This window comes from Poecilia formosa, unplaced genomic scaffold (genome assembly GCF_000485575.1).
Source record: "Poecilia formosa unplaced genomic scaffold, Poecilia_formosa-5.1.2 Scaffold1093, whole genome shotgun sequence".
NCBI classification, from domain to species: Eukaryota; Metazoa; Chordata; class Actinopteri; order Cyprinodontiformes; family Poeciliidae; genus Poecilia; species Poecilia formosa.
The window spans coordinates 2,537-11,527 of record NW_006801032.1 but is presented as its reverse complement, the minus strand read 5'-3'; the positions used below and the strand labels follow the sequence as shown (position 1 = coordinate 11,527).

The 8,991-nt window shown below is 35.9% G+C and overlaps 1 long non-coding RNA gene across 1 annotated transcript in view; it reads right to left on the bottom strand.

The window, feature by feature from the left end:
* Nucleotides 1–4,105, bottom strand: part of LOC103132507 (uncharacterized) — a 16,602-nt gene extending 12,497 nt beyond the window's left edge. Inside the window, exons 1-2 of the long non-coding RNA XR_475572.2 lie at nt 3,805–4,105; nt 2,768–2,848 (exon numbers count right to left, since the gene is read on the bottom strand). This is a non-coding gene — a long non-coding RNA (uncharacterized LOC103132507). The remainder of the gene's footprint in view (nt 1–2,767; nt 2,849–3,804) is intronic.
* Nucleotides 4,106–8,991: the final 4,886 nt, after the last annotated feature.

The following is an 8,991-nucleotide window of genomic DNA, read 5'->3' as shown; positions in this document are numbered from 1 at the left end:
AATGGGTGGTGGTAAGGTGAGGAGAAGACGCTGGGACCCAGGATGTAAGATGAAAATGATGAATTTATTGTCCGGAAAACAGGCATCACTAGCTGTAATGGCTAATAGGTGATGTGCAATTCACTAATAATGATGGACACTGTACTCCCCAACTGCCCCAAAAAAGTCCCACTGAAAACTTTGACAAGAGCAGAGACATAGTTGTGACTTGGAAAGTGGTTACACTAGCATCACTAGAACGTTATGAGCTTTTCAGCAGCGTACAGAACCAGGGACAGCTGCAGAATCGCAGGTGAGACAGAAAAGGATACGAAAAATGAATTAAAACCTGTCTTATTGTATAATTTCACAGTAAATAAATACGTTTGCTATGTGTAATTCAGCAGGGCACAGCTTTATGCCAGCCAATTCAGGGTCAGCTGTGGAATCAGAATCCCATGACTGAAAAATACAAAGTTTGCACTAACAAGGATTCATTTAGCTTACACAGAAGTTATTTATTCTGTTTTTTGAATTCTTTAGTGACATTTTCACTGTTATGGACAGTTGTTGATGTTTTTGAGCACTTCATAAAATCAGGCTGGGAGCCTGGGAGCTATATTATTGTGATAATTTTTCACAGAAAATATTACCGAATTTTGTAACTGTTTTCAACTGTAGGGAAGCATTGAGCAAATATACAGACCCGTTCCATAAAATGGAATTTGATTGAAAAGTTCAATATTTAGTAATTCCATCACCAAGTGAAACACATTATATAGATTAATTAGATGACTGATGTTTTAACATCTTTATAACTGTTAGTATGTTTAACACCCGCTAAAGGGTTATTATCAAAAGGTACCATTAATATGACAAGCTTATTGAATAAGACTGCATATGGCATTCACATTTAAGTTTTGACCTTTCTTAGCACTAAAAAAGGTTTTCCAGTCGCATAAACTGTGGCCAATAAAGAATGTGAACATTTGTTCAGCCTATCACCTCCCACCCCCATAGTCCTCTTCTTCACAATGCATCCCCACCAACTTTCAACACAAAGTTATGCCCTTGAATACACATATTCAGGCATGTACATCTGTAGGTGGCACTACAGTAGAAAAAAAAAAGTGTTTCACCTCATAACTCAAAAACTGCAAGTCCCATTGTCAAAATTTATGTGGGCAATGTTTCCTAGAAGGATTCTCCAACAGATGAGCCACTGTGCAAAAGTTTTTGGTCTGGACTATTTCTCAACAGAGAGCCATGAATGAGCCATGGTTTAGGAGAATTGCATTATCCTAAACCAATCTCGCCCTCAAGTATTAAGTCTCAGCCAAATAAAACCTACTACATTAAGCACTAAAGAAGAAACAAAAAAAGTTATCATAGCAGATTTTTTATTTTTTGCCCAATTAGAACTAATTAATTATCGCTATGAACATCACTGTGAAATTCAATTGTCCATAAGTTTGAAACCATAAATTATTCTGCAATTTCTTTTGCACCAGCAACTATAAACATGCCAACTCCCCAGCGGGATTCATCCTGGATTTATTTGGACTCATGATATCTGCTGTTTGGAGCTTGTGGATACCTGGCATATGGACGTGCTGTGAGACAAGTTGGATGCAATTCTTTCAAAGGCAAACTTTGGACGCTAATACTCAGTAGCAGAATAGAATCAATCTTGGTTGCAACCACATTAATTTGGATGATTGGAAATAAGAAATGTACCGGTTGAGACCTTGGGATGGATAGAAATTTTAAGTTTGCCCATTCTACAGTCAATTTGTTTATTCTGAATCTGGCTCCCTGTGTCTGCCACCCTTGGCTCACTGACAATCTTAAATCTCCTGGAGTTTATCTTCCCACCATAGCTTAGTTATGCTAGCTGACCACAGATAGAATAACTAAAGGGGAGCCAAATCCACACTTATCTTGGCTAGTAACATGTCAGGACAAAAAATAACCCTTCCTGAAAAATTGCCGACTCGGTAGACGCGCACAGAGCACCGAGGTTGGGGAGGGAACTTCATCGGGAGGTGTGTACAGAGTTGTTTGGGCGGACGGGCGATGTAAGGGGAATGGACCTGCTGGGTCAGCCGAGGAACCAATTGTAACAGCTTGCAATTCTAGTTTAATTTATTTTCTCTAGAATTATTGTCAGGTATTTTTGGTTTTCTAGAGTCTGAGTGGCTTTGTGTTAATTAGTCTCCCATCTTTGGTTTTGCTGCTTTCTCCCTGCCCCAGCTTTTTGTTGTTTTTCTTGTTTTGTTTTAAGGCATTTGGCAGACCAACTGCGATGGTGTATTACTGCCACCATCGGTGAGCTGGAGTGTGGACAGCGCATACAGCTGTAAAACATTTCTTCATATTAGTTCCTTTGGTTTTGTGACATTTTTTTACTGCTGCCTCTGTATTTAAGCTCCTGATTTCTCATTGTTGGATCCTTCTGTTTCACTGCCTGATTTCCATTCAATGGTCTCACTGATCTTGCTCCATATCCTGTTTTACATATATCAAGACCTCTAGATTTCTCTTATTTAAAAATCAGTCTTTGAAATATGTATTTTAGGGGCTTTCTGTAACTTGGCTTTGCCAAACAAAACAAGCATTCATCTTCAAGGATTAGAGAAATTAGCTAATACTTGGATTGCAAATTAGATCTAAAGCAGAAATCTGTTGCAATTTGTGAGCTAATAAACATTCTTTGCACTTTCTGAAATTATCAAGTCAACTCTGTTCTACATTTTCAAACTACAATCTGTTCTTTCATGATGTTTACCTTGTCATGATCAATTGCTGTGTCTCCAGTGATGACAATTCTCTTCTCAATTCGAGTCTCAGAAATTCCTCCTTTCACCGTCTACAACAGATAATTTACACAGACTGAAACACATATACTTTTACAGAGATTCATCTTTATTGTGTCTCTATATTGTCTCTTTGAAGATAAAAAAAAATTCAGTTGTTGGTCATAATGCAGATATGTAATTTTTCCAGCACAAACATAATTCTTTTGTGAGATATTTTAAAGAATTTGTAGATTTGCATGAAAACAGCTAGCAGCAAAAAACACTTAATCATGCTTTATGTTCCTATTACTGATGTAAATTTAAGAAAAGGTTGGTAATAGAATTATGCCAACTAAGATTTAAAAATGAACAAACTTGTGTCAGTCTATTGCATCAGACTGCAACCTGTGGATATGGGTTCAATAATTCATCGTCCTTTTTTGATGTTTAATAAAACCATTTCCCCCATTTTTAAATGTTATGAAAAATTATGGTTTTGCTTTTCCATTTTTTGACTAAAACAAATCTGATCACTCATGAAGAAAGCAAGATGTTTAAAGTTTCTGTTGATGTGTATTATCCATTTTATATTTACATAATAAAAATTGGTATAAAGATGTATGTAATGTAATCCAACCCAGGCTTTATTTGGACACTTTGTCTCAAAGTCAGGCACACATGGGGAGGAAATGTAAATAAATCAGAACCAGCTTTCTAAATGTTTTAATTGTGATTTTTAGTTGTAATAGAAATCAATTTTTATAACTCCCCTCAATTAAATGTTTTGTGTTGTATGTAGGAAACATTTCCTAGTCAAGGTTGCAGGCTGCATTATGAACCTCTTTTTATTTTTTGACGAATGACTTATTGAATCTTGTAAGCTATTTTTTTGTGAAATCTATTTATACTCTGAGCGAAACTAGAAAGTAAATAAATAAATAAAAGTTCTCATTGAGTCACCCAGAACATGTTTTAGTGAATTCTGTTGATGTTATTGCCTGTTTGCCTGTTAATGATATGCACAGACCTTAGTGATCTGGGTTGTGGTGGTGGTGCTGATAGTCTCAGAGGTGATAGTCTGGGCACTCAGCAGCACTCCTGAATCCTTCTCTGCTAGGGTTTCCACAGGCTGTCGGAGAAATGCATTGATTATTAACTGTTCAAGGCCATCATACTGATCTCATTTGTGTCTACATTTTGACTGTTGATCTCAGAAAGTTTTTCACTAAGACGCTGTATTCTTGTGTTGTTTTGAAAAGTTAGTTTTGTTAATAGGCATCACTTATTGTGTATTAACTAAGATTTCAATAAAAACACTATTTTATTAGTAACAATAATATGTTAGTTTAACTTCCAGTTTTAGTAGATTTTCTTTGGACTATAACTCAACTGATTTATAAATGAAACTTGTCTATTGTTAACATGCAGCTATTTACAAAAAATAAATACAATTTCATACTAAATTTTCAAGAATCATCCTGTGTAAAACAAGTAAAATAAATTTCTAACTAAATGAAATGTCATCAGAGACCTTAAGACAAATTGTGACCATTTCTGCAGAGAAGCTTTGCACACAAAATATAACTATTTGGTTTTACACACCAAGGTTTATTTAGGACAGTGTTTCCTAACCGTGGTCCTGAAACCAAACTGCTCTGCATGTTTAATATTTTTCCCTGCTTTAATGCACTTGTTTCAGCTGATTGCAGTTCAGCAAACACCTGTTAATCTACCACCAAATTAAATGAGTTTGGCTGAAGCAAGGACATAGGTATGTCAGGAAACATGCAGGACCGTTGTTGGGGGAAAAAGAGTAAGGAGACACTTTAATTCATGTTCAGTGTCGTTCTTTCTCCAACCTGTTGAAGTGACCTTTGATTATGCAGTGATAAGAATCAAGGTACTATTTAGTAGGGATAAGTCAAGTTCCTTCTAAAGATTCTGCTTGAGGCCTTTGCTCCCTTAAGCAAAGTTTATAAGTTTATTGTTATCCAATAAACTTTATTAATCTTTTTCACTTAGTGAAAATCTCAGATCTGCTGAGTGAACTCACACCTGTTAACCAGATCCTTCTATTTCACCTTAATTTGGCAATATTTTTTATTCACGCTTTTCAAAGTGTGAATAAAATTTTTATACATTTTGGTAAAAAAAAAAAAAAGTACAGAATGCATTTCCATATTTTAATAAAACCTTTAATAATTTTTTTCAGTTTTTCTTAATGAACTTGATTGAATGTCTCTTTCTTGCTCCAAATTCCTGTTAGGAGGCCTGGGTCTGTTTCCACCAGAGGGAGCCAGGAAGCTGCTGTGGAAGTCAGATCTGCTGAGTGAACTCACACCTGTTAATCAACTAGGCTCATCAGCCCAAGGATAAGAGAAGCTAGTTTCCTGTACTTCAGAGCTTGAGTGGTTAATCTTCATCAGGGATCCTGGAGGGCCGGTCTCCTGCAACTCTTAGATGTCTCTCTGGTTCAACACACTTGAATCCAACAGCTGAATCTCCTCCTCAGTGAAGTCAGGTTCTCAAGAGTCCTGCTAACGACCTCATTATTTGACTCAGGTGTGTTGAAGCTGCAGCTTTTAGATGCATCTAAAAGCTGCAGGAGACCGGCCCTCGAGGCCTGGAGTTGCCCTCTCCTGATCTACATGATACTCTGAGCCCTCTGAGGTTCCAGCAATATTGTGTTCCTTGTGCTACTTTTGGTATCTCCTTGAATTACATCTTTGTGTCCTTTAAAAATTCCACCGTTGACTTCTTGGATTCTGCTCCTCAAATCTTTCTGGTTGCTACTCGTGATCTTAAGACTCTAGGAAAAAAACCTGTGGTTCACGTGCCACGACTGGCAATGTTCCATTCCTCTTCCTCGATTCAAGCTCTGCGTAACCTGTCCATATTCCAATGTCTCCACGATTCTGCATCTTTCCTCTGGTCCTTCAAAAGATCTCCCTCGCTCCGGCAGTTCTAAGATCCCCCACATAGGTTCAGTTCAAGTCTCTTTCCGTTTCCCCCACAGACTCATCATTATGAGTAAGATTTTCATTTTTTGTCTACATTTTACCCCATTGTAAGATCATGTGGACCAAAATCATGTGGACCAGTATTGAGTATAGTTTACTCAATACTATGACAATTTCAGATTTTTACAGAAGAAACATATATGATGTAATGCGCATTTAAACGTCACGAAATGTAAGTACTAATAACTACTTCGTTAGGTAAAATGCATTACAATTAGTAGTTACTACATCACTGCTGCAGTGTTGAATATGGTTTATCTTTGCTATATATTCTTAATAACTAGAGACTTATCCTGATTTGTTCATGAACTGGATCAAGAAAGTTTATAAAAAAAATTCTTAAATAAAATGATCCTAAGTCTTGAACACAAGACTCATTATCTTTGGAGTGCCTGCTCCCTTTTTCTTATACATCACATGTGTCAAACTCAAGGCTCACCCTAGTGAAAAAAAATTACTTTACTATATTTCAAATATATGTACATTTGTGTAAGTATATTTTAAGTATACTAAGTATTAAGTGTACTACCTATAAATATATACGAAGTATACTAAAAGTATGCTTGTACCAATTTTGACATTTTAACTTTAAACATACTTAAATATAATTGTACCAAAATACACTTTTAAGAAATATATTAAATAAAAGTATACTTTAGGTGAACAAAATATGTATTTGCCCAAGTGCAAATATACACTTGCTCAAGTGTACATTTAAAATATATTTTAAAGATACTTTGTGTATAGTTTAAAATATATGCTCAAAGTTGAATTTTTTAAAATAAAATTCACTTAACGCTTACTTTAAATTATTAATTTCAGTATGTTTTAACTTACATCTCAGTCTATACTTTAGGCTAATAAAGTATGCTTTTTTAGGTGCCTTAATTTTATTGTGACTTTTATGATTATTACTATAACAATCATTCAGCTTCATGTTATAACTGCATAAAGGCTTTCTTTGTTGGGACTTAATAGTTTTCTTTATAAACTTAACCTGGTTTTAATTTAGCTCAGTATGCCAAAGAGAATTTGATATTGCTAGGTTGTTGTTATAACTTGTTCATCATTGTTTTTATCTTCAACATATTTTTGCAGTCTAACCAAATGAATATGAAAGAGGAAGCCAGGGATCAGAAATGAGAAAACCTAAAGACTTTCCTGTCTCAGAAGAGGCTCTGGCTCCACCAGATCAACAACCACCACTGAGGATGAACCTCCACATGGTCTTCATGGGTGAAGGCTTTTTTTTTTTTTTTTTCTAAGCAGCTGGCCACAGTTTTAACAGAAAATTGGTGTGTTACCAACACTATGTGTTTAATAAACATGATTTGATTTAAAAATAATTGGACAGAATTTATTCCCCTTGTTAATCTGCCATTTCTCTCTCCTGCATTTTATCCGTTGTTGGCTTTCAGGGCCCTGTGATAGACTGGTGACCTGTCCAGGGTGAACCCCACCTCTCATCTGATGACTGCTAGAGATGGTCACCACCAGCCCCCCTCGCCACCCTGCAAGGATCAGTGTGTTCAGATCATGGATGGAAAGCTTTTAAGGTAGTTTGTCTCCTTAAGTCCACACTTAAAACAGCTTCATAGTTATTGCCAACATCAACTGACTCTATGATATTGCTGACTATTTTTTTCTACTTCTAACATAAACAGGCAAAGAAGACACTCAGAAATGTTTTTCCACCCCAGGCATCCGGTCCCAATTATCATCAGTTCTGATGATGTCACATACATGGCGAGTCCACAACGTCCTAAAAGCTCCAGCAAGTCTCACTTTTTTCTTTGCTGTTTTTCTGTACTCTTTAAAATACAAATGCTTTCTCTGTTTAATTGCTCTATTGTTCTTTTTTGTAGGTTTCTGTAAGGTGCAGTGAATGGGAATGTTCTGTTGTCAATCCTTACTGTTCTTAGGAAGGAGAAATGTCAGTTTATCTGGAATACTGTGACACTGTATTAAAACAATACTCTGTCCTTGCTGAAATATTTTTCACATTTCCTCTAAAGTGTTTTATTGTGCTAATTTTCATAAGCATGTTGTCTATAAACTCTGAATGTATTGACAATTTGTGCAATTCTGTTATAGTATATTGAATTATAAACATAACACTTAAAGCACAAGGGTTAATATAGAAAAATATTCAGATTTTATTTTGTGGTTTTAGACGCTCTATTTTGAAGACTGAGAAATAAAGGCATAACTTTTTTTTTCTTCTCTGTTCTCGGCTCCCACACACAGAGCTGGTCCACTTGCTCAGCCCCTCCCTCCAGTTTCAAACTTTTAGTTAAATAGAAATGTAACTAAAAGTTAAAGACTTAAATATGAAGTAGATGATTGGCTAAATCATGATGAGCTAAAAACTGCTACACTGCTTTTGTTGTACAAAGCTTTAAGATTTTTTTGTCAAAGGTAGCAAAGTAAGAAATTAACGAACTGCAGTCGGCTCTTTATTGTTGATGTGTTTCTTCTTATTGAGCAGTGAAGGTAAATAAACTGTTTACATGTCTTTTGTTTTAAGTATTTACTTAGTGGAGGGTTTTATGTTTGTGCTTCAGAGCCACAGCTAACAGCTAGATCCTCACTTCAGTGGCTCTGACAGCCTATATTGTTCAGCAGCTCAGCTGTTGCTCCTCCTACACTTTGGACTGGACCATTGTTCTAATAACGGTAGGGGTGGACCTAAAAATTAATTCTTATTTTTTTCTGAGATAAATGGCAGATTTAGTTAATTCTTTGTTTCTTTTGCCTTTTCATATTGATATTATTTAAATCCAAATGTTTCTTCAATGATTTTTCTGGGGGGCACAATTCTAGACTTTTTCAATATTGTGGGGGTCCAGACCCCCCCCCGAATTTACGCCTATGACTGACAGTGCATAACAAAAATATCTACAAGTCACTACAAGCAGTGGAGCGGTCCGCCTTCCCCCTTTTACACTAGTGGTATGTCCCAACCACATAGCACCTTCACAGCTGGCTTGTTTGCATCCTGCTTCTGAATTAAATTTTACTCTGATAACTTTTGCAGTAAGTTTGGTGATATTACTTTTAACTGTGTTTATTGAAAAATGACTACATTGTTTTGTGCCTATGCTGCAGCTTGATGGGAAAATGTGTGATTATGTATGTCAGCTAATAAATATTCGTGAATATTCATTGACATGTTCTTATTAATTTAACTGAGG